The sequence below is a fragment of the Ptychodera flava genome, chromosome 5 (genome assembly GCF_041260155.1).
Source record: "Ptychodera flava strain L36383 chromosome 5, AS_Pfla_20210202, whole genome shotgun sequence".
Classification (NCBI taxonomy): domain Eukaryota; kingdom Metazoa; phylum Hemichordata; class Enteropneusta; family Ptychoderidae; genus Ptychodera; species Ptychodera flava.
In genome coordinates this window covers 3,550,532-3,578,358 of record NC_091932.1, presented here as the reverse complement: position 1 = coordinate 3,578,358, position 27,827 = coordinate 3,550,532, and the positions used below count along the sequence as shown (strand labels likewise).

Below are 27,827 nucleotides of genomic sequence, written 5' to 3'. Positions count from 1 at the left end.
TAACCGAGCAGTCTGGCAAGTCCATTTACTCTATTGCACTTGAAGCAGCAAAACAAGGCAGTGATACATAAATGATTACTGGCTAAGATTACTCGGAGTTGGCAATGGTGACCTTGTAGCAGTTGAAGTGAGATATCATAGAAAAAGGCAATGCCTTGCATCTTACATTAATTAACAAAAGAAATATTGATGCTGCCTACAATCTAGCTAGAGAAATTCATACAAACTTGTCTTGGCTGAACTGATAGATGAGTACAGGCAAGCCATATTCAATGACAAGGTGTTTCTGTTGAATATGTTGAGAAACGTTACTGCAATTTGCTTGATGAAAAAGGGATTGACAGTTCTACATACAGGTCACATAGTTTTGAAAATACAATTAAAACGCGCTTGTCCCGATTTGGCCTTCATGTCCCGAAATGGGTTAACCGATCTTGTCTGCTCAAGAAACATCATCTACTGGAGATGTGCTGTTAAAAACATGACAGCTGTCTCAAGTTGTCACTGATATTTCGGCAACACAAGATTTTAGTGAAACAATAATCCAATCCGTGGAGGGATCTAAGGACAATGAAGAAACTGTTATTCACAAGGCAGTTGACATTCTCAGAAAGCCTATAGGTAAAATTCAAAGCCTAAATAATGAGTACTATTTATCGAATGAGATGAATTTAGATACTCAAAGGAAGTTTGTTGATGCTCTCTTGTTGACTTTCCTCCAATGGCTGACAGATGAAAAAAGTTATATGAATGGCTTTACTACTGATCCTGACCCTATATGCCTTAACATAGCATGTGATATTATTACCCATTCAACATCTGTCTTATCACCCAAACATATTGCTTTAGGAGTACATCTCCATCATGAATTTAGAAGTAGGAAACTCATAGAAAATATGTACAAGTCTTGGATTGTTTGTTTAGTATGGAATCCTCGCCACCTGGCAATTTATCCATGGCAACCTTCTTATTTATATTAAGCCATCCAAGAGACCAGAACCAAGGTTTAATCCCCCTGATATGATGTAGCCGAGATAAAACCATAACTTAACAGCTTGAATGTAAAATATGCATACTCAAGAGAAGCTATTCTGCTTTTGTGCAACATGCCCCAAGGTTATATATCTGATCGGTCGATTGTCACTTTTTACAGCAACTTTGGGAACAATTTTAACAGGTAAGATTCAGATAACCGATTGGATAACAGCTTCCGAGAAGCTGCACATTAGCCCAAACTGTTTTCCATATGATTAGATGCAATGTTTTTCATAATAATATCACAGACACTTCATCAGTTCCACCAAGGGCTATGTATCATGATAAATTGTCATCATTGAAAATGGAACCTTCATCAATAATTTCCTTTAATCCAATACTAACTTATGACTACACAACAATATACACTAAGAGCAAAAGAGCACATTAATGCAGTTGGTCACGAGTATTCGCCCACTTTCTTGGATATTGGTATATTGACTATAGCATTAGAGATTGCCTGGTCTAAGCCTGGAGAGCTTCGAGTCATTCCTAGTGAAGGGAGGATGCACCTATTAATGTCTGTTTTTGCTGATATTGGACATAACTACCGGTATGGGGATGCTGGTTTGAAAAACATATTGTGTGACTCTGATGTATTTACTCTTGGAAGTGTTTTAAATCAAATGTTGGCTGGTAAAGATTTTGATCGTGTTTTGTATGGCTTCGAACTTGTTGATGAAGCCTTAAGCGCTAGGTCTACAAAAACTTTTTATCATGGTGTAATGGTAGGAAACAGTCAATGCAAGAACTCGTTTGTCAGCTATTGACTTCCTTGGATAAAGGGTTTCAAGATTCCCTGCCAGCTAATCAACTTTTTGAAATACCCCCCGGTAGTTCAAAATTTAGCAGAACCCATAATTCAAATTGACAAGGTTTTTCAACTTATGGATGAGTTTCCAGAAGAGGGAAGAAATATATCCCCGACTTTTAAATTTTGGGACGACTTTTTGTGTAGATTATTGCTGCCATTCAAACTCTACGTAAGTGCATCAAGAAATGGTGAATAGGATGTTTACCAAACTGCTAAAAAGCAGTTGTTACCACTGTTGTTTAGTGCAAACCGTACAAACTACACAAGATACATGTTACCGGTAGTACTTATTCTGATGATGGATAGAATACTCAAAAGTGTACAAGAGTCAATTAATGAAGGACATTTCATGGCAAAGTTATCTGATGGTTCTTTCGATAGAGAGTAGATGAATCATTGTTTAGAGACAACAGAAAACAAAAACACTAAAGGGTGCTAGGTTTCATAGGTTTAACAATGAGAGGTTCAGCACTTGCAAGGTGGTTTTTGGCTAGACCAATAACAGCAAAGTTCTCTGATACATTTCACAAAGAAATATGCAGAAATGGTAAAGAATAGAAGATTCGATCATTAAAAGATGGAATACTGATGTGGCAAATATTGAACAATTGGTAGGTGGAACATTTGTCGACCATTTGATCTTTGCTACCGTTGTTATAGCACCTAAAGATATCCAAGACAGCGTATTAAATGCTCTTGACAAAGGAGAAGCAATGACTGAGAAATTTGTTTCTGAGCGCCTTGTCATGCAAGAAGGGTGTGATAAACCATCAAAGAGCCTATACATGTATCATTGTATGACTTGCAGTAATGTCAAAACACTGGCAGCAATGAAGAAGACGGTCACTGTTCATGCCAAAAATGTCACTCTTACATGTAATTGTGAGGTCATGTATCTTAGATGACTTGCTGTTAATGCCAGAAAGAAAATGCCACTCATTAGAGCCATGTCATTTGAAAATTCTCCTGCTCCCTTTAGTTTGTTTTCAGATGATGGAAATATGTTGTCCTGTATGAAGTCTGATTTCATGCATAAACTTGAAAGCCTAGTTCCTGGAGACAGGTTGACAAGCATAGAGGCTGCTGATGCCATAGTTTACGATGGAAATGCTGTCATTCAGTCACTATATGGTCCCAATCTTGTAGACAGAATTATTTTGAGGGATATGGCGAGAGGACTTATGGGATACATAGTGGCAGAATTTTAGGTTCAGATGAGAATTCACAAATACACATAATCTTTGACCACTATGATGCTCAAAGCATCAAAGGCCAAACACGTGACAGGAGAAATGCAAGTGTTGCACCAGCTCATCATATCATACTCGTTGGAATCGCTCGAACAAAATGGAAGACATTTCTTGCTAGTCAGGAAAACAAGGAAAGTCTTGCACAATGCTATGCAGACTACATAAAAACGGCTGGAGTAGATCTCAATATTGGTCAGAAACTAATTATAAGTGGAGGACCAAACTTCACTACTTTTATTACCAAAGGTACAGTCAAAGTCAATCATCTCAGGAAGAAGTAGATACGCAGACAGTTCTACATGCCATTGCAGCATCTAGAGGGGCAAGACGTATACTCATGTGCTCATCTGATACAGATGTTGTTGTTTTACTCATTCATCACATAACATCTATATCAGCAGAGGAGATTTATTTCTTATGGCCATGGCAAGCGTTCTGCCTTTAAGATACTACAGCGAAAAGCTGATGAACTCCAAGGGCTAGCAACATTAGGCACAAGATTTGATATAAATGATTCACATACAAATTCTGGAACAAAATTTGTTGGTTTACTCTATGGAAATAGTGACTAGATCACTTGACTCCTTACACTGCCAGAAGTCACATGCAAAAGTTCCGCCAAGAAAACTTACGCCAAGAGATAATAGTTTTGCCTGTAATTTGCTGCACGTACATTATCAGCTAATCATATGAAGAAAGCAATCACACCTATGCCTTTGATACTACTACCAACTAATTTACAGAGTCCGTGACTGCGCCCCGGACAGCCAATTTGCAATATACCCAGCAATGTTGATGGCCACACAGTGATATCGCTCAGCGTTTAGCTGTAGACCTTTGCAGGCATGAGTTTACGATGCCGACGCACTAAGCGCCCCATGAATCCAGACTATAAATAAACGTGTCTGGATCAAACCATTTCCTGTACAGATACGGTCCAGAATATGGTCATCAAACCTCTTACATTTGATCCCATATTTTGACGTCTTGTATAGGTAAAGTTGTATGGGACACCGTGATATTTTAAAAATAAAGTACCGTAAGTGTTATAATTTTCGTTTATTGTCGTTGCCTAGAGTGAGTGATTAATTAACGCCATTTTCTAAGTTTCTGCTCAGTGAGACCTCGAAATTGAAATTTTGAGTGCCCTTTCCAGTTTAACGTAAACACAGTCGTGACGTAAAATTACCCCTTACACAGACATCGCCAAGTTCAGTGCAGTCAAAACTTTCACTGGTCGGTCGTCACTCATTGCCAGGAACTTTCAAATATGTCAAAAATAACCGACATCGACAAACGGTCGAAGATCATTGACTTGTCGATCAAAGGGACAAGTGTTCAAGAGATCGCGCATCAACTATGTATGCCGAAGACAACCGTGCATGACATAGTAACTCACTTTCTTAAGACTGGATTCGTTCATCCTTCGAAGAATCGCGGAGCCCTACGATCAAAGTGCGTACCGGAAGTCGTGAATTTCGTGGAATATTTGAAATTCGGTAAGCCTTCAATGACTGTTTCCGAAATTTTATCTGAACTGCTCAATCAAAATGTCTGCACAGAAGAAAACCTCCCTGCACACAGGACGATTTACGACATCCTCGGCAGAGATTTAAATTATTCCTACAAGAAAATACAGAGTGATCCGGCTGAACAGTTGACTGAAAGAAACATCAGAAAAATAATGCAGTACATCGATGACATTTCTCAACTTGATCCCCTCAGTGTGCATTTTTTGATGAAGCGGGCGTCAAAAAGACATCGGGCAACAGACAGTATGGACACAGTCTGAGAGGTCAACCCGCATTTGAAGTCCAGCGATACACGTCAGACGTGAACTACACGCTAAACCTCCTTCATTGTGCACGGGGCGTCGATTACTTTAATATTCTCGATGGCCCTTCGAACGGCCTTGAAATGATCCACTGTTTTGAGGAGGCGCTGGAAGTCGTTGACGAACAAGATGATCAGATTTTATCTCCGGGCGACACAGTTGTCATGGATAATTGCGGATTCCACCATGATCGGATCGCAGAGCCATACCTACGGGAACTGTTGGGCGAGCATGAAGTTACTTTAGTGTTTCAGCCTCCGTACAGCCCCGAGTTTAACACTTGTGAAATGTGCTTTCGATTTGTCAAAGGGTATCTCCGTAAACATGATGTCTTTGCAGTTCAGTTTACTGAAACTGCTATAATTGAAGCCGTTTCCGACATAACCCCGCTGATGTCACGCAATTTTTTAGGCTGTGTGGATTCCCGGTTCATTGATTTACAAGTTGAAGTTCACGTGGTCGTTGTTGTCGCGTGTACTCGTGTAGACGGGAATGCCTAAATAAGAAATTGATCAATTAGTTTTCGTTCTGAGTAGTCGATATGTGAAGTAACATTGATTTTGTTGATTACTTCGATAAAATTTAGTTCGGTTTACATTTAGATAGCGTGTAAGTTAGAAAGCGTTTTCCTTTATTTGCCCTTGACTTGCGGGCTTCCAACTACTGCAACTAGTGATTTCTAATAATCTATAAAGTGCGCGAAGGCTATCGGATGATGCCGAACAGAAAATTCTCGCTCCAGGGTCTATGGATATCAGAATGAAATACCGGTATATATATGTATTTTTGTCAGGTTGGTGTGCGTAAAACGGTATTTGTAGAAAAGAAATACTGTATTAGCAGTATTGTATTTTATGTAAAATTTTGTGTTATTCTTACCACTTCGAAGTTATTACCGTGAGCAACCACCCCCTGAAAAAAATGATTTGTACCAGGAGATGTGTTTACATTTCACAACTTTTGACACAGGAAATGATAGTGCTGATAACAGCAAGAGAAACACACTTCACATCTGACCAAATGTTTCGCTAATTAATGAGCTAATTGTGTGTGTGGCACATGATATCGCTGGGTATATTGCAAATTGGCTGTCCGGGGCGCAGTCACGACATCTGTAACAAGAAAACTGTTTACAGTGATGACGACACAATCTCCAGCAGCTCAAGAACTTCTAAATGACTTGATATGCGAATGTGCCCCTGAAATGTATCATGTAGATTGCACTTGTTTTGAAAATCAACAAACATGCTCAGCTGCATGTTCATGCAAAGCGGAGTTACTGCAAAATGATATTGCAGCAGCTTGCACAAATCCCCATACACTTTTGGCACTTTGCAGCTTTGAATCTGACTGTGATTCAGACAAGTATTTGGTCCGTTAGTGCTGGAATTTGTTTTTAAAAAAAAATATATAAAATTTGCAGTGTCAAGGAGGCGTGTTACAACCGATAACGTAGTAACTAACCGATAACGTATCAAACCCGATAACGTAGTAAAAACTTACCGATAACGTAGTAAATCAACCGATAACGTAGTAACGAACCGATAACGTAGTAATTTTTCCTAACCGATAACGTAGTAAAAATTTACCGATAACGTAGTAATTTTTCCTAACCGATAACGTATCAATAAATTTACCGATAACGTATCAAATTGAAGTATACTGTTTTCGTGATATTACTCAAACATCACGAATCGAATTTCATCAATTTTGGAAATGTTAACCAATTTATAAGTATTCCTGCAGAATGAATTAAAGATACAACACATATGAGAGTGTCTTTATCGACACACTTTCTAAGTTGGGGGGACTTGGAAAAAGTTTTCAATATGACCGATTGTAAAATTTCGTTACTTACAACGTCAGTATATCAAAATGACAATAAGCCTTTTCACAATAATCGTAACCATACCCATCCGTAATCTGATAACACTGGGTAAAAATCCGTAATACATTAGTTATAAACATAGACACAAAACAGAACAGACAGTAAAGCACCAGTACACACTCATGTAACTCTCATTCTGGGACTGAATTACAGGTAAATCTGGACTCATTGCTCAATTGAATTCCTTATAATCACAATTCATTAATTTTGCAAATTACTCCTGCAAGCAAGCCGAGTCAACAGATTTTGTAGACAACGTATTGCTTTCTCTTTCCTTTTTATCCTTTCTGTTGTGATTCACGTGGATTCACATCTTATAACGAAGACATCTCAAAATTATTGAGTAGTCATACATAGTATAGTGCTGATAGAAAAAAAACCGCTAAGGCCAAGAAAAATAAAACTTTGTTTCTCATCCTCCCGCGTGTCAATTGAGACCCGCCACGTCAACCTTTTTTTCTGCTCATGAGGAATATGTATAACACAGAACTGTAAACAAAATAACTGACACTAACATTCCATTCAAAACAGTACACATATGTCAGTGTTATATGAAGCTGACAAAACTGTGCATTGCTGCACTAAAAGTCAAACCGCAGAACTGTTGCTATACAAAAATACTAAAACAACACTACTGTGCATTTATCTCTGCGTGCATTCCTATGCCGTTATCATGTTTTTTGCGCATTCTTGTTGGTTGAAGTGTAAGCTTAAAAGAAATGAGAAGAAAAAAACCGCGTCACCTCATCAGTTTTGCAATATGTCTAGGATGAGAAACAAATATATTTATAAAAATTTACGCAAAACGGAAAAAAATAATAGAAGGAAAATAAATTGAGAAAGAGACAATGTGATGACAAATCGATTAATAGATACCGGTATATCTATTCACCTATCTATTGACCATTTAATCGAATTGATCGATCGATCTATCGATTAATTGATATAGCTTTCTATCGAATTGATAGATCCTTCGTTCTATCGATCGATCTGCCCATCAATTTATCTATCGATCGATTGATCGATCGATCGACCATCTATCAAACATAAATAGATAGATCGGTCGATCTATCGATTGATTGATTTATCTATCAATACATTGATCGACCTATCTATCTATCTATCTATCTATCTATCTATCTATCTATCTATCAATCGATCGATCTATTGCTCCCCATGATTCGCTTAATCAGATATTATCAACTAATTGATACGTTATTGGTCGTTTTGATATGGTATTGGTTGACTACTCTATATTGTCAGTTGGTTTAATCCGTTATTGTTCATTGATACGTTATCGGTAAATTTGTTGATACGTTATCGGTTAGGAGAAATTACTACGTTATCGGTAAATTTTTACTACGTTATCGGTTAGAAAAAATTACTACGTTATCGGTTCGTTACTACATTATCGGTTGATTTACTACGTTATCGGTAAATTTTTACTACGTTATCGGGTTTGATACGTTATCGGTTAGTTACTACGTTATTGGTTGTAACAAGGCGTGAGAACTTACGAGGATAACATATATAAAATACAATACTGAGTACTTTTAGGTACAATGCATGTTGCCATGGAAACAGAAACCTAAAATAAGAAAATGACATCTCCCTCATGAACACTGATGTTGTGTGCTGGAAAATGTATTTCGTGGCCTTGTTTTAGGATAGGATGTCTGAAAGACAGATTTACATTGTCCTAACAACAAATATCCAGAATATTAATAGAAATGTGCAAAATATCATCAATTTATATATTTTGAACTGGGGATACAGTAGAATGGGTACAATATTAATTGAACAGAAGTTTTTTTTTAATGGAAAGCAGGCTGATGGTGTCCTGTTAGCAATTACAAATATGCATATTTCAAGAAATATACCAATTTTACTAAATCTTCAATTCTCAGCTTGTCATGGGATTTGACAATGTCGTCAAGCATTTTCGGACTCCTCAGACCCTGATTTTTAAAATGATATATGACACAATATGTTGTACAAACAGAAAGGCTGGTTGTCACCGACAGTTAACTTAAGTGTTCATTTGCCTGAAAAATAAGTTTATTGAATTCAAAGACCGGACCAATGGTTCTACTCCGGAATAAAAAAGCCGTGATGCGTTCTACTGATCAGTACGCCCAAATAATCACGTGATACCGGTACAAACAAGCGCACATGTGTACTAACGCGTATGGAAATACACATACGTATATGCGCATTTGCGCACGTGGCTTTGTTTGTACCGTGGTCGATTCGAATTCCGGGTTTGGCTAATTGACAACCACAGCTTGCTTGTGACTTTCATTGCATGCAGTCGGTCCCATCACAGTGCCCAATATACTGCCATGCCTTTGAACACGTTTCTGTAACAGTAAATTCCACTTTTTTGTGTCAATTTTTGCTACCAGAACTATTTTCTTAGTGTTATGGACATTCATACAATTACAAAGCACAAAAACTTCAGTTTGTCTCCTTTTCTCAATCCCAGTGAGATAATGAGACACAGAAACCTTATCTGGCTAGGGCAATTAATGAACTTAAGTGAACGTAAACCCTGTTCAGATTGACCAGTTTGCGTAGGTGTAGCACCGTCCCTGGGCCCGGGCCGACGTAAAAAAAACAATGTGGACATGCTGTGTCGGCCTAGGGCGGACGCAGTTTGGTCCCGGCTAGAAGGGGGGTTCAGGGCCGACGCAAATTCACGTGTGTGGTGCAATGTGGACACGTTGCGTCGGCCCTGGTCCCAGTTGACCAGGCCTCTGCCATGGATTGAAGTTGAACTAGTCACCCTATTCGCACAAAACAAACGACGTTTGAAACTAAAGTTTACACCTATCGAAAGTTTTCAATCCAGTCTTTACATGTATCATCCCATGTACGCAGAACTTCCCATCAACCTTTGTTCCGCAAACGAGAACATGTCATTCGATTCCACAGTGCACGTAATAGACTAGCGAGGCATGTCAAAAATGCCGCGCACTGGCTATTTCTCCATTGCAGTCTTATATATACTATATGCTCATCCAATAAATAGTGAAGGTCTCTCCGATGATTAAAAGGGCGAGTTGTAGTTATATTTGCCCGTCTTGTGCGTAAAAACGCAGGGAAATCATGAATAGTTGAAACAGCGTGCCATTATTCAAATGCGCCATTTTGAACTTTGACAGTTCAGCTGTCACATAGCAAGGTAAATTTCCATCGGCCCTAATTCTGGTACAAGTAAGTGTGGATAAGTGCGGACGCAGACCAAATTTAATCCCAAAAGGACAATTATTTTGCGTTGGCCCAAATTTCAGTTGGGTTGCCAATGTGAACTAAGTAATAATTACCAACCAATTTAGCTAGGGATATACCAATATACCAAGGGAACTTTCTAAGCCAAACTCTGTTTTCCTATCCTATCCTATTTCCAAGATGAGATCTAAACAAACACAGTGGGTAATGAGATTTTACAGCCAGCAATGGTGATCTGATAACTGGGATGAACCATTTTCTTGTAGGTTCGTTAACAGGGGACTGGATCATATCATGCCTTGTCTTCGTTTTGATAAATATTACACATAACTAGGTTTGAAAAAGCTGTATGAAGTAACATTTTAAACCTAATGTATCAAGAGTCATTGCTCATTCCTCAGCATTTTTACAGAGAACTATGAAAAATTTGAATAGTATTTTAAACAATGAGACTTTTGATATTTTTAATTGTAACTATGGGCAATTTCGCAGATTTTTATTTAATAATGTTTATTCTTTTTAGATCTGTATTTTTTTACCAATGATTGTCTTTTTAACTGTGTTGTTACTGTCTTTGTTTCATTGTTGTGCTCTTTGTTAGTTTCTTTTTCTTTTGCTGGAACTGTAATTGGGCGAAAGCCCGTAGTTCCCAGCCAGTAAATAAATAAATAAATAAACATCATTACAGAACATGGTATTTTGTACAAAAGTTTGAGATCACCACCCCATGTACATTGATTTTTCAAAAGCCAGTTTTTACTGTGTGGTTGACAGGAGTCTAATTCAAAAGCACTAAGCAACTCATAAAAAGTCAACTTTACAGTCTGTCTTGAGCTCTATCAAAATTTGAGACAAGATGACAAAAGCTGTTGATATTTTAACAAGGAAAATAATCGTACAAAGCTACATGAAGTTGAAACTATGGTAAATATCGCTGAGAGAATAAATGCACCACAGACAGCACTTCAGCATGTCATTGCCCATCTCACTCTCAATACCATTGCCCAAAACATCCTGGAGGGCAACAATCAAAAAGTTTGACATGAAGTGCACAACTAATTGCTGATTTTTTTTGTAGTAGGTGAAGAAACCTTTGATAGCAGCCAGTAACATATTGACAAAAAACCTTTTTAGAATACTTGTACTGTAAAAAACCAGCCGGCAATCAGAACAGTGTTCAACATACCGGGGTACTACACAATGAACTGAGCCACACATACAAAATCACTTCCGAAGTTCCCTCTGACCAGCTAAATTACTGAAACATTAAAAGCGGACAGTGGAGTATATTATGGTTCATCCAGGTATCAGATCACCATTGCTAGCATAAAATCTCATTACCCGCTGTATTTGTTTAGATCTCATCTTGCCGAAAACAGAGTTTGGCTTAGGAAGTTCCCTTGGTATATTGGTATATGCCCAGCTAATTGGCAGGTAATTACCAACTTGCCCCATCCATTAATAATGGCCTGAACTGTAACTGGCTGACGGGCTTTCATTTCAAAGGTTTTGTGGTGTTGTCAATTCAATTCTATCTTAAATTGGCATCAAAACGGGAATATTTCTGCTAAGTTTCAAATTCCTTGGGTCAGTTTATGAGTTTGAATTTTTAACATGTATAATTACTCATTTGAGTATCAGTCATTTATCCATCTGTGATTTGAACAAATATGAATCCAAATTCCACTGAGAATATATCTATGTAATGTACTAACTACTAGTATTCAAAGTGATGGACACAGAATTTTATAAGGGTAGAATTTTTGATCATTTGTTGAAAATATCTATTTTCCTCATTTGTATCAGAGTTATCCTATAAAACCGGTTTGCAAACTGAAATTTGCATCAAAATGGGTACATGTTTACCAAATTTCAAAGCCCTAAGGCTCGTAGTTTTTGTTTGTAATTTTTTACTATTTGTAAAGAGAAATTAAGCAAGGTGTAATAGTAACGCTACATTTTCGCTCCATCTAATCATGAAGGTAATAATAACCTCTATGATCTAAGTCGCTTTTGAGCTCTCTACGGTTAGAAAAATACACCAACAATGATGTAATAACATTTAAACAGCCGTTTAACCTTTTTAGCATAATTATAAATCACATATTTAGAAAAATAAGGTTTTGTCTCCTTCAAACATACGTTTACAGTGGTGATAAATGTTTTGAATATCTGCGTTTTTGAATGACTATAATAGTTTCTTGATTGTTTACATATCGCGTACAAGTTGATGAACTTACATGTAATTTGACGTTGCAATGGCGCTTCCGTGGTTCTCATAAAAGCATATCGACGGAGTTTTGGTGGCGAAAAGTCCGCATCACCATCACAGTCAAGCTTTAATGTAGCATGGAAGTAAGAAGAGACGACTCAGACTGTAGAAAGTCGCTGATTGAGTTACAAGCTTACTCACCTAAAGATGAACAGTGGCATTCTGCATCATGCACTGCAGCTTCCGAAATATTGCCTGATGCAAGTTGATGATATTCAGTTGGCCCTGCATCAGGAACTTGTCTATTTACATCCAAGAATCATCATATGTCTGTATTTTACAGTGTTGAAGCGTTGGCTGAACCATGGCGGTACCAAAAGCACCTTGCCTTTGTTGATTAGCAACAGACAGGGTGAGAATGAGAGAGAGATTTGGGAAACAGCGTTACATCCTGCTTGTACAGCGCGCAAGCGCATATTATGCGCCTCTGGTCCCCTGCCCCATTTCAACCGCTGGCTGCGCTGCTCATAAACTGAAGCACCAACTATGCTCAGCCTTTCCTCAAGCGAACCACAGGGCCATAAGGCATTATTAGTTACTAAATAGTGTAAAAATGATGTAAATAAATGTACGATTATGAATATTGTCTGTAAAAAGTTCGTATTTATGTCAATATTATGTACTTACAAAAGTACCTAACTGCACTGGAATCCTGAATGGTGATCAGTATTTATGTCAAATTCACCCAGTTGTATAGCTGTGGTGGACACGAAGCTATCTGTTGGCGCGGGGTAGCGTGCGTCGCTATGCGAGTCAAAGGTCAACCCCGCCACGGATATCGTCTACCAGTTGTAGTACATACCCTAAGAAATAAAGTTTAATATACTTTAAGCTGTCGCATTGCACAGTACCTTGATGCTCAGTCACAGTACTGCCTTGACAGTCTTTCTGTCAACAGTTAGAGAGCCAGGCCACGCAAGTGCCTAGCAGCAAGGGAAGGGAGATTCTATGCTATGCAAAACCAACGAAGTTTGTGTTTGATGCAATTTCTGAAAATGCACCCAACCTTTGCTAATGAAAGTGATGGTTAAGAACGTCATAACCTCTAAATATTGATGAATAAATCAATACATGGCATACTTCATTCGAATGTGACTTGACAAGGAATTTCATCACACATTACAATTACACGTACTGCAAAAAGACAAAACACCTTGGGATCGGATCAAATTCCTTGAGAAATTTTCTGAGAGAAATCTCTCTCTCTCTCTCTCTCTCTCTCTCTCTCTCTCTCTCTCTCTCTCTCTCTCTCTCTCTCTCTCTCCCCCCTAGGACTACTTGTCTTGTTTTGCTTCACAAAAATCACCCAAAAACCTATCCCTGAAGCCAACAAAGGGACAAAATACACGTTTCATCAGGTCTGCAATGGACTCCCTTCTACACTGACACTATCAACGTCAAATTGGTTGTTAGTTAATTATTTAAGGTACAACGCGCCTCGGGACAGATATTTGGACTCTCAAACTTTTACAATTCTTTTCTGATATACCATTTGTGGGGGTTCATTAGAAAGGTATTGGTGTAAGAAAACTTTTCACTGGCTTAGTTTTTCGAAATTCGAAAACTTTATTTTTCTCCATAAATCGTGGGATATTTGTTTCTCTAGTACCAAAATTTGCGCGGTGGCCCAAAATTTTTATCCTTGATTTTGACAGAGAATAGTTGAAAGATTCTATAAGGAAAATTTGAGCAAAACGCGTTGACTTTTGAGGTGCATACTACCTTAATACAGCTAACATTTTACTACAGTACACAATTTCCTTATATCAAATGAGTTCTAGTTCGAGAGTCAATAATAACATTATTATTATGCAAATAATAAGATCATACGAGACCATATTTTTGGTCCTTTATCTCATAATTATGATGTAGATTTAAAATATTGTACAAACGTGTGAGAAATTACTTGAAACGAATCAAAAATGATGAGTTGAAATGATTCAAAATAAAAACTGCAGTACCGGTAACTGGAATGGAGAGATTATTCACCTACTCGTGGCACTCAATGGCAATGGACGACGTTGCTGAACGAATAGTGGGCGAATTAAGTCTGATTTCATACTTGCAATAATGCAGACGGGGAGTCTGGAAGGATTGAGTTCCAAAGGGAGAGAAAGGAAATTTTGACAAAGTCAAAATCGTTACTGTTCAGTCACCTTTCAAGCCGTCTTTCGTCTCACACTCAGTTACTGCTGTGCCCGAGGTTTTTACTTACACACAGGCGCACGACGACTTTTAAAATCACTTGTCTATAATTTAAATGCTGAAACATGCATTTTCCATATGACTGTGCCAACGGAAATCATGCGGGTAGCTTTTGAGACATTTTTTATGCCAGAAAAACTTACAGAGCTGTGAATTTAACGCTAGTTGATTTCTTTCAAATTGTGCTTAACAAAAACTAAGCAAGATATAAAAAATCGGAGACACACTTTGGAAGAGCGTTGTGACAGCTTGTATTCCAGCAAGTTTGAGTCACTGACAGATATTTTGAAGTATTGAGACAAAACATAGGGAAAACCAATTTTTGAAAGGTTACGTAAATTACCTGTCACGTGATTGTTATGTAAACAATGGTGACACTGTGGTTACCAAAATGTTCCCCTATATCTGGGCTTTCAGAAAATGTTTAATTTACGGGGGTCCTGACCTTATTAACCACCTGAGAATTGTGATATTAAAAAGGTCAATTTCTTGTCTTGGAACCTTAAATTACAGACAAGTGGTTTTAAAATTCGCCGTGTATAAGTAACTATAGAGCTGAACGGCCACTAGCTCTGCGTGGCAGGGCTGTGTGTTACCGGCTAATGGCCTCTCACCACTGTGGGAGGCCAATAGCCGTTAATACACTGCCCTGCCACGCAGAGCTAAACGGCCACAGCCATGCGCTGCACTCACAGGGGCTCATAAGTGGCTATATAAGTCAATATTACAGCGTTTTTCTTTCTTTTTCAATGTTAAAAATAAACTAGCTGAAGAGCACAACACTTGTGTAGCTGTCTTTTGTGTAGCTTGTATTGGCATGTATAGTGCGCCCTCAATAGGGAGTGTGATCATATGTAAATGCGACCTTTAGTTCCGTGACCTCTAGCCATGCCTACTTCCTGTCCTCGCTATGCTTACTGTACTAATTAGTACAGTAACACAGCGACGTCAGTAAACACAGCTACGTCTGTACGCATGGCCGGCCATATGGAGAGGGAAGTAGGCATGGCTAGAGGTCACGGAACTAAAGGTCGCATTTACATATGATCACACTCCCTATTGAGGGCGCACTATACATGCCAATACAAGCTACACAAAAGACAGCTACACAAGTGTTGTGCTCTCCAGCTAGTTTATTTTTAACATTGAAAAAGAAAGAAAAACGCTGTAATATTGACTTATATAGCCACTTATGAGCCCCTGTGCTGCACTGATGGGCGATGCTCACTGTATGTCTCAATAGCTGCCGCATGATTTCCGTTTGCACAACTTTTTTAATAAAATGCAGGGATTTTTAAATTCGCCGTACGCCTGTTTACTTATACTGTCCCGGCTATATTATACTCGAGCAAAGATGTCAAAAGGTGAGAAAGGTTTTAATATAGGCCTACTCAATTCAAAGGGAGATGTTCACGGTCAGCTGGAAACCGATGCGAAGTATATTTAAATCGTTGAAAAGTGCATACAAAAACTGCATGTCTATATTTGTGGAGTAAATAAATGCCATCCGTATTGTTTATTTCTAGAAATTCCAGCTTCGGGTGCACTGTACTGTACGTAGCCCTATACCCTACGAGCGGCCCTAGAGTGTCCGCCTTTGGCTACGCCGCCTACCAACTGCGCTGCGGCGTAGCCAAAGCCGGACACTCTCGCCAAACTGGTAGGGCTAGGTGCACTGTTACTGCCAGTCCGCATGACTAGGCAAGGTCGGCGTACCATAGTCGAGGGTCATTGCGCGAAGGAAACCCCTTGGCGGGCGAAATTGTTTTATCTGGTGTCGTGGCCCTCCTGTGTACGTGTGCCGTCAGATAGCTGTAACATGGAGAAAAAAAGCTCCATGGCATGGCTGTAATCACCCCACGGTCCACCGTGACCGCTGCACCGCACCGTCGTCCCTCCACACAGAATGAGTGTGCGTGCGGAGGATCTGTGCTGTAATCTATTTTTAGCGCGCTGTGTTGTCATGACTCAACTTTGGCGCATGCCTCCAGTACTCTGTGGTGGTTGCCGTGGCGACTATCATTTTATGGGTATCAGTTTTCGCGTAGTGGAAAGATTGTAACCGCAATGACCTCACGTTGAGGTCAAGTGAATTTTCCGATCAGTCATTCTGCCCAAAGACATCTAAAATAGCGAGCCGGTCTGTCAGCTCCTTGATCAGTCGAAACTAGAAACTTCATGACTTGAGGAAAAGGTTTGCGGGCGTGTGTTTTTTCCGGCAATTTGTCACTTATTAGTGTCAATTTTCAGACAATAAATTTGCCAAGGGCCGACGGCAATCTGCGTTAACTATACATTTTGGAACGCCGATCCATGGGCACTCCACATATTAGTGGAGTTTACCGTGGGCGATCATGTTCCAAACACGGACGTAAAAAATAATAAAAGGAGACGTCCATGGTTCCAAAAGAAAGACAAAATTTGGCGCTGAATGAAAAGCGGCGTGTTTTGTTAAATGTAGCTTGTTTACATTTATTCATTTATTTATTTATTTATTCATATTAAAGGATAACCTATTTATAGACACCATTGAGTGAAAGTTTCTCAATTGGGCCGTAATCTTCCATGGGTCCTATGAAATTCATAAAAGAGCTGTACAGATTAGAAAAACTAACAAAGTACTAATAAGTATGGAAATAAATCATGACATTAAATAATGAGCAGCAACATTATAAAAACCGCTGCGGTTACTCGCAGCTCGCGGCTTCGCCGCTCGCGCATGCAGGGTTCGAGGTCTGGCTTGCGAGACTAGTTCGCAAGCAACGACGAAAAAGAAGTCTGTACTGCCATTACTGGCACCAAAGTGTTGCCCAAAACATCCTCTGGGCCTGATCGGAGACGTAATGTGGTCACTGTTGTTCATTGTTTACATGGGCATTAATGCAATAAGCCCCTTTAAAGTTTGCGGACAAGCGTTCTATACCCATGATGCTTTGCGAAACTCGCAGCTTTGAGGGTACCACTTTGAGCGTATTCATTTTTCGCGTGTTTTCAGACTTATTCTGCGAGGAAATGTGAGCTACGCAGTAATATGTTATATGTCAATGTATTTGTCGTTGTTTGATGCAACATGTTTGCCAACTGCTCAACAATTTTACGGAAATGTGGAAAATGTTTGTGGGATTCGCGTTTGTTTACATCTGTGTTCAGTGCGAATATAGCAAGCATTCCTGATTTTGCAAAATTAGCTTTGTGAGGTTGTAATGAAAACCTTACACGAGACACCCTCAGGACATGTCTCCTTCAACTAACGTCGGACTGGTGGTGTTTTCTCCTCCGGTCCAATGATTGCCTCTGTGTCGCATCAAGTTTTACGTGTTTGTTTACATGAGCACTCGCCCGACCGCCAAATATCAGATGAGCGGCGGTCTTCAAGCTAAACATTTTGTCCAATTGATTTCGTCAGATTCTGTAGATATTAAAGGTACCATCACTTTTTGTACGTAATCTTTTGCATGTTCAGTGCAGCCTCCACATTCAATTTGACGGCAGTAATATTTTTGTATACTTTTGCGTGAAATTCCTTGTCGAAAGCAACAGCCGATTATTGTGATCAATATCCGCATGTGTAAATGAATTAGAACGACACAAATTTCTTCCAGAATTCCATTAAACTGTAAATAATTGGCGAACTGTTAAATTCAACAGCTTTCAAATAGATTGACATATACAAAATGACTAATTAGTTTACTATTTTGAGAGAAGTAGTCGGATAACACGCGAAAATGATTTTTGCTATAGCAGACCTGTGTTAAAGAATCGGTAATACCCTCAAAGTGGTCCCCTCAAAGCCGCGCGTTTTGCAAAGCATCATGGGCACAGAACGCTGGTCTACTGTAAAGGGGCTTATTTATTCCGTGTAAACCTTTCTGAAGGAATAGACAACTTTTTAACTCTAATACTGCGGTAAAAAAGCTTTATAGATGGTCGTAACGTTATTCACAAGTATTAGTTCGGTTTATTATAGAAAATATTATAGACAATAGAGGCCCCCTGTACCGACACAATGACCTGCCCATATTTACAAAGGAAACAACAAACGTCACGTGAACGTTAGCTCAAACTTTTCCCAGGGAATCTTTCAACCATTCTTTTTCAAAACCAAAAAAAAATCGGGGCCACGGTACAATATATGGTACTGGAGAAAATAGGCCTTACTCAAAATTTACCGATATTTGAAATTCAAAAATTGAAGCCGTCCCTGCGTTAACTATATTGATAAAGTAAAAAAATCTATTCTTTGAATTGATAAACTAAGACTCTTAAAAGTTTTCTAACACCAATAGCATTAAAATGAACCCCCACAAGTGTCATATCAGAAAAGCAGTGTAATTTTTGAGAGTCCGAATATCTGTCCCCGCATCGTCGTACAGAACATGCCTCTTTACGGCAACAGCTTAGAGGTACTTGATTTTTGCGTGGGTCACTGCGGAGCGGAAATTATGCTCTGGCTCCCGAGAATGCTGTCCCCGAGGCACATTCACTTTTAGCATACGAAGACATACTTAACATGGATACGCCGAATTTTTGAGCAAAACTTTCATCGGCGGTGGTCCATTATATGTTAACCAAAAAAGTGACGGCTGGATTCACAGTTGAGTGAGTATTGCGAACTACCGGTACATAAGTAACAGTCTCTTGGGACATACACTATAAAAAAGTGGTCGCGTGCCAGGTCTTGTGCAAGTAATATGAGACCGTGATGAGACGTTACTTTTTTAAACTGGTCGCGTGCCGTTTCGTTTGAGAGTAATAGTCTCCACCCATGCACTGATTATCATGTAGTCTCCACGGGTGTACTCCCCACAGTCGCATGTAATTCAACAAATGGCAGCCGCTGTTTCTAATTATGGACGTACCCACGGGTATTTATATATTTATTTATTTATTAGCCGTGTTCACAATAATGACATTGGCTCAGAAAGAAAGAGAAGGGGAAGAAAATGTACAACACTGAAAAGTTTTCAGATTCACTTCATTCACATTAGCTCAGAAATGATTAAACTTTCTGTCTGAAAATCTGTAACAATTCATTCATGGTTACGTGTGGTTCTATACATAGCGGCCGGTAGTTCGGACACGCTCTCTGGCCCGTGTAAACACAGGCGTTCGAACGGTGATCTGTGAAAATAGAAATCAATAAACTGAAAAACTTAAATGTCTCCTGTGACTACCCCAGGTCATACAGCGAAGCGCAACTAAGGAAGCAGCTTCTGTCGAGCGGCTCGCGCTATGCCTTAGCCTATAGCCCTGCGTATTGTGCTGTGTGTTGCCGGCGCTATGAGGCCGTATAACGCCGGGTACACACAGCACGGTACGGAGGGCTAGCTATGCCCCTGGTTGGAGCATGGATGTAAAAAATAGAAGGTTGGAGCATAGCGCGAGCTGCATGACAGAAACCCCGCCCTGCACCAGGGCTACAATATTGCAGTTAAAGGGACAAAGTCGGCCCATTTTTCATGAATTTTGTTTGATACGAGATACTACTTATATTGTTTGACTTGTTGAAAGATACTGAATGAATGGGTGACCATGCCTATATTCGACTTCGGTTTTGGGCAAATTAAATGAAACCATAGCGAAAATGAATTAACGGTCATGACCATTAAATTCTTTTTACGATGGTTACATGTATCGTGTTTAAAACCGGGGTCGAATATATGCACGGTCACCCATTCATTCAGTATCGTTCAACAAGTCAAACAATATATAATAAGTAGTATCTCATATCAAATTCATGAAAAATAGTGTCAATGACACTGTCCTCCCATTTTACAGAGATACTAAGTACTAGTACACACATGACATTGCATTCTTACAGGTTGACTAAGAAAATTCCATTGCAAGTCCAAATTAATCTTATGCCCCAGCAATATGAAATGCTCCATCTCATAATGACTTTTACGCATCTGACAGAAAAATTTGCAAATTTCAGCTTGAGTTCACAGAGTCATCTTCGGGTCACTCCTGGGAACCTGCACACCCAATTAGAAAATAATGGCATACACAGTTTCAAAGAAGAGTTTTGAAACCAAAAATGGCAAAAATTGCCCAAAAATACAAATATTCAAATTTTGCCATAATTTTGATGAATTCTATTTTGAGTTATCACAAGGCACCTGCACGCGAAATTTTAAAGAGATCCGACCATTAGTTTCAGAGAAAAAGATTTATTTTTTACTAAAATGGCAAAAAATTCATTAAAAATAGACAGCATCAAATATTGACATCAAATCGATATGTTTAAATGAGTTGGGCCTAAGGTACCTACAACCCAAATATGACAATGATCAGATGAGTAGTTCTTGAGTTACTGATTTTTGACCATTTTCGGTGTTTTTCTACCTCATTTGCATATCTATAGAACTAAAAAGTTCATTTTAACAATGGCACATCTACACCATATATGGCATCACTACACAAAAAATCAAGTTAATACGTCCAGCGGTTCGTGAGTTTTTGCGTTGGACGGACAGACATCCATACATACATACATACATACAGACAGACATCTCACATACAGACTTTTTTCAACCATATAACCTCCCAACTGCCATATCTGTATGGCAAATGGGAGGTAAAAATGGCCGACAGTAGTAAAGTAAACGTGGGCAACTGGGATGAAGTAAGAATTTTACACCCCATTTTATTCATTTATCTACATGAAGCGAAGGAAAAATTAACCATCCATGTAACTAAAGTATAACCCTGACCTATATACGAACTCACTCACGCGCAGCAGTGCATTGTCCTGAACTAAGCAGGGAAATTCCCTTCTGAGCATGTTTATACATGTACGGGAAATTCCGTGTGAGTCATCACCATCAAACTAGCCTATATAAAGGAGCCCCGTTGTCAGTCCGGCCGGCCGGTCGCGGAGTCTAGCTGATGTTGAACACGAAGTTCCTATCGGTGCGAACTTGTTCACCCGATAGATAAAATTTTAGTAATTTCCTCTGAACTTAAAATATGACGAAAGACCATTACTTCAAACAAAATGAGTCGTTTCAGATGAATGGTACTGATATCTAAAGTGTTCACTCTTTTATCTTTACGTACAAATGTAGTTCCTAAGTCGTTCTCTATTCTATTCCCACCAACAAAACATTCAATACTCATTTCCCCTCCCCGATCTTTATCAATACTTATGATAATATCACAAGTTGTTCTGTTATCTGTTTTCATAGCATAATATCCAACCAAATCGTCAAATTCATCTCCAGTAGCTAACTTTACACATCTAATGAGAACTGTACCATGTTGAAGTATTTTCATATTATCAGTCATCTGTTGATTTACTGTCTGTAAATTCAATTCAGCTGTCTCATCACCCACACTTTTCAAGACCCAGTTTCTTTAAAGTTGTGTCCCAAAATAATCTAACTGGAACTCCGCTAGCTGTATACGAGCAATAATTCTCCCCTCGTTTATCCACCTTCTTAATGTATTATCTGCCTTCATTATTGTATTAAGAGGACTAATTTTAAGATGAATTGGTATACCAAGAAGTGCAATGTATGGATTTGTAGGAGTAAGCCAACTACGAAAATCTAACAATTTATATTTGTTTACATTGCTATCAAAATAAATCACATTCGGAGTTCCTGGTGGTTCAGCAACACCTCCTGCAATTTCACTATCCAATATATCTAAGATGTTACGCGGCACATTATAAGGCATGAATTTCTGACTATCCCCATCCACGTCAGAGCAAAAGGAGTAGGATCATTCGAAGCCTTTGTGGCGTCAATTACAGTTTCATCAATGTCTTTAAGTTCGGAAAATTCTACAGCATGTTCGTGGGGTTGCGCCGCGGCATTGGCTAAAACGAAATATTTTTCGCGGTCTTTATAACGAAGGACGTAATCCTATTATGATTAGCAGCCATCTTAGTATTATTGTTAACTTTAACATCACTCAGATCTTCAAGCTCAAGATTTTGCATACGAATTGTACCTAGACCGAAGCCACTTGGATCAGACATAATTATGTTATATACAGTGAAAATTAAAATAATACCTTGTAATATACACAACCATGGCTTCAGCAATAGGAATGACAGTTCTCGGTGCTGTATTAAATGCAACGGCATTCACAGGAGGAAATATTATCGGACAAAAGCTTTCTGGGAATGGTGAGGCTCTTATTGAAGAGAAAGTTCGACATGATAAAGCATTAGAAAAATTTGAACATGATCGCAACGTCTGGTCAGAAAAAAGATTACTACAGGCTGACTGGGAAAGAGAAAATCAAGCAAAGGATGCGCATGCTGCGGCAGAATTAAGAGATACAGATGCAGAAATCCTGGAAGAAGCAGAAGCGGTGCAAAGCAACTCTACGTCAAGTCCAGTTCAATTCTCAGATTATTATCAACCCAGCCCTGAGCAAAAGAAATATGAGATGATCTATATTGCTGGAGGATTAGTCGTGGGATGGTTTATCTTCCGATAGGGTTACACCGGCCCCGCTTCGGGACTACAATAATTCAATACAAAAGCTAATTGGCCAGTTATTGAAATCGATCATGTTCCCATCCTGATCCGTTATCCAGATACGAATTGAATTCATGTAATCTCCCCCTTTTCTCAATGGCATAGAAATTGCTCCGTTTTTAAAATCGTAAGTAACCTTTTCACTTATTTCTCTCGTATCCCGGATGGGAAGTATTTGTAAACAGTTCGATACTTTCCCCTGTATGTATCCTCCGGAGGCACCCGAACCAAATGAAACATAATTTCCAGTAACATCGACTACATCTGAATGAACTATATATTTAGTGACTGTTAAGAAATCCACTTTCTTCGGACTCATAGTACTTTTTATAACTGGGTTGTTCTCAGGTTTATCTGAAAAGCCGACGACGTTGGCGAAGCTACCTGTGGCATTGAAATAGACTTTAATATCTTTAGCCAAAGTTAGATAAACATGGTTGTCGGCAGATGTTTTTCAAAATTAATTTTTTGCTTCAACCCGATTGCTTTGTTTAACGTATCGATATTGTAGTTACCTGGACGTATTGATTTAGTCTTCTTCGGTTGGTCACCTTCTTGATATTTTATTACATTATTCGTCGATGTTATGTTATGCCATGAATTATATAGTCCGCACTCTAGCAGTCTTATCTTCGTAAACTGTGTCGTGTCAATACAAGGGTAAAAATTAACAGTAACAGGTTCACCTGTTTTGCTTTCAATCCAAATGATCATTGTTGTGCGCTGTATATATTACTAAGTATAAATGTTCGATGAATATTATTATTACGAAGTATAAGGTTCTGCAGGAATAATATTTTTCTGTTCAAGGAGATCTTTGGTTGCTACCGCGGCAGCAGTCGCACCGCCTAATTTTGCCAATCGAGTCAAATTTGGACGACTTGGATCGCCAACCTCTATTTTCAGAAATTTGCTGGAGATCATAAGATATCCCATCGCAAGTCCTGCGATTACAATACCATCGTACATTGTGTTTACAACTGTTTTAATATCCATGATTGCTGACTAGTATATAAAATAAAAAATAAAATAAAAAATATGGGGAGTTAATCCATCTCATACAATGTAGAGGAGCTGGAAACCTCTCCCTCCCCCTCCCCCTCCCCTCCCGTCGGAACTGTTCTGGAGGGAGCCGCTACTGGCTCTGTTTTTTCCGCTTTCTTATTTTGGGGAGGATCTTTCCGATCTGGACTCGATCGATTAACGGGACAGGGGGTATGTCGAGCACGCCCCCAATATAGCCCTAATGCAGTCAATGAAACTCCCACAATTCCTAAAACAAGATAACATTATTATACCAGCGTGAATTATTATCACACTGTTCTTTCATTGTAGGCGGTAGGTCTGCTTCAGTCGCTACCGCATCGCTATCCCCCCCTCCCCTCCATTGCTTTTAGTTTCTTCTCCCTGTTTTGCCTGTTCCATTCCGCTAATTTCTTGCCCGCAGCAACTCTCCTGGATGCTTCGTCGGTAACGTCATTTTCTCTATGTTGCGCTGTGTCGGAGGTGCCGGTGTTGGTGTTAGGATCGTCCCTGGTAAGGTCGTCCCTGGCGGAGCCGTTTGCTGAGTCGTGAAGTTGAATCCATTTATTTCAGGTACTATATTAAACCCGATTTTTTAAAATTTAATGTTTACCCGTAATTAAACCGGTGGAAATTAGAGCAATCAGGGGCCCCCACGTGTACCCTATCCGTCCTGATAATCGTTTTATTTCACTGTTTAGAATAAAATCCTTTTTAAGATCAGTGGCATAGTTATCTCGATCATCGATTGGAACTACCTGACTGATTGCACGGGCTCCTAGATCTATGAAACTTTGAGTGATGGTATCACTTATAAGAGAACTGTATTTCGCTTCGTACATTTTGAAGGCTTTAACCACCGTTTCATCTTTCCATTTTTCTACGTCAGCAACTGAAATCTCCTTACCAAAAAATAATTACTTTGACCACTTGCGATGACACAGAGTATTTTTCACGTTTTGTCTCTATTATGGATTGATTATTGTCCGAAGGCGCCGAAGGTGCCGAAGCCCCTTCGGAATGCGCTGTCATATTTGCCGCTGCCGATGACTTTATTAAATTCTCCATTGTTTGCAGTATGTTATCTATTCTTAGTAAAAAATAAAAAATTCGTTTAAACCTGAATCCGAAATAAAGTATTAACATAGTCTGGAATGTTAGTACCCCTAACGTTCCGACAGGGATTCCGGGAAAATTCTCCTCCATTTAAATCTATATGTATATAGAAACACGAATAATGAGTACAGACTTATTCCAGTTGCTTTTCAATTGAATAAGACGAGCGTACCGACAGTACAGCATGCTGATATTCCTTCCAAACCGGACGGGGGAATAAAACCTATTCTCATGGACTTAGAAATATATGTAACGCCGACAGATAAATTTACTTTTCATCCTCGGGATGTGTTCAAAGATAACGTAATCACTCATCGATCAGCGAAAGAAAGTAATGTCTGGCTGGGCAGCCCGCACATGAAATACTGGGACCAGCAACTGAATTTCGCCGTATGGTGCAGCACTACTGGTTGTGGTATATCATTCGCCCATCTCTTTGATAAGAAATTTCCTCCGCAAATACGATCATTCTGCCGTTTCCATGTATATTTTACAATACGTCGGATCCTTCACGAAATGGGCGTTGCACTTCCAGACGATACCCCCACCTTCAAAGCGGGCGACAATCCATACAATCTCGTCCAATATGAACTTCTATGTACAGAATTTGGAAATATAAGTCCAACGAAGTCCGACTTTCGTTATCGAAAAGGTCAAAATAAAGGTCTTGGTTATGGATATGAATATTACACTAATCGTGGGCCTGTTCGACAGCCAAAAGCGATATACAACGGTCATGACTTTTTCCTCTCCGCCGACGGAGGCGTTTTCTATACACATACCATTTTTGGAAAGAAAAAACATAAATTGTCTGACAAAGATAGACCACACTATTATTTCTTCCGAAATGATGGATCGGAGGGACAATACAATAGTTTCATTCCTCTGACAGGAGACTCGGGACTAACAAAGGCCGGTCTCGCTCGCCTCAATGAAAGCCTTGAAGCCTACGTATATTGCATACTCGGCGCACAAGCAAATATTCGCAGTACCATTGTGGGCGATACTGGCAGTGCAGAGCAAGTCCGAAAAGAATTCGGCGTTCTCCTCGAAGATGAAATTCGTAATACCGACAAAGTAATTAGTTATAGGCGATATCAAGACACAATAATGAATACTGGTGTCAAACTTGATATGGCCGTTTCCCCAATTTACTTCTCTTACCGTCTGAGATGGTCATCCTTTCGGGCCGGCAATCTCGGGTTATAATAATGAATTGCAATACGCAACAGAATCTATGTCCTTCGGGGTGAATGGTGATATAAACACGGAAGTTCGAGAAAGTGCTGTACATGAGATGGAAGGAGGGGAGGAGGGGGGGATCCTGTGAAGTGGCAGGACGAGCCCGGAGAGTCACCTCACAATGACACGACTCGGGGGCCTCCCCTCCCCTCCCCGGAACGGGCAGCATCTGCAGACCCTATTCACGAATATGGTAAAATTGGTTTGTTATCTTTAGCAATATTCATTACTATTGTAGGTACTGGAATAAAGTCACTAACTATATAGTTCATTCAGATGCTGTCGATGTGACTGGGTTTCATCTAACTCGAACCAGTAACTTAAAAGAACTAGAAGAGATTCATTAATTTACAGTATATAGATCCAGAGGAAATGTCAATATACGTAACCCCACCATTCAACATGATTATAACTGGACCGACATATTCTGGCAAAACAGAATTTATGTTGGACCTCCTCACCGGTCCGTACTTAAGGAAATTCGAATATGTGATATTCATTTGCCCAACATTCATGAATAATAAAGCGTATAATAGAAGATTCATTTTCACCGATGATAATGTGTTTATATTTCCAGTCGGACTCGATGCAGTGGATGATACATTAACCTACGTGCATAAAGAATGGGCCGGCACGAACACTTTAATAATCCTCGACGACTGCGCCTCGTCCAAAGATATGAAGAAGCGCAGTAACGTTTTAGTCCAACTTGGTTTCAGCGCAAGACATGACGGATTATCTGTCTGGGTTCTGACTCAACAATATACTAGTATTAGTAAACCATTCAGGGAAAACATACAGATGTTAGTACTATTTTACACACCGAACAAGATAGACAACAAAACTATTATAAAAGAATATGGAATGGAGGTGTCAGAACGGAAGCCGTGGGCCTAATCAAGCAATTGAAAAGTAGGCCATTCAGTAAACTAGTATTTCGTTTACGGCAACCGTACGACATAAAATTATTCGTATAATATAGCAATTATGGAAGCTGAAGCCGAAGGTACTCTTAGAGAATTATATTACAACCCGAAAACTGGTTTTGGAGGTGTACAAAAATTGTATGACGCAGCACGGGCCAGCGGACTCCACGTTACTAAGAAAGAGGTGCAGGAGTGGTTAAAAACTCAGCTAACTTATAATCTACATAAACCGGTACCTCGTACTCGTGGCGCATTCCGAAGGGGCCGGCGCGTTTTTGTAACATCGATAGGACGAGTTTTGGCAAGGCTGACCTCGTGGAATTCCCTCCCCCGTTCGCAAAAGAGAACCGTAACATTCGATACATGCTAACAGTAATCGATGTGCTCAGTAAATATGCATGGGCCAGGCCGATACAGTCAAAAACGGCTGATGATACGTTAGAGGCGCTACAAGACGTGATTAAGAAATCCGGGAGAAGGCCCGACAAACTTCAGACAG

General features: G+C 39.4%; 1 long non-coding RNA gene across 4 annotated transcripts in view; it reads right to left on the bottom strand.

Moving 5' to 3' along the window:
* LOC139132776 (uncharacterized) overlaps window positions 1-12,723 on the bottom strand; it is a 70,335-nt gene extending 57,612 nt beyond the window's left edge. For all 4 annotated transcript variants that reach the window (XR_011552432.1, XR_011552431.1, XR_011552434.1 and 1 more), the window contains exon 1: window positions 12,466-12,723. This is a non-coding gene — a long non-coding RNA (uncharacterized lncRNA). The remainder of the gene's footprint in view (window positions 1-12,465) is intronic.
* Window positions 12,724-27,827: the final 15,104 nt, after the last annotated feature.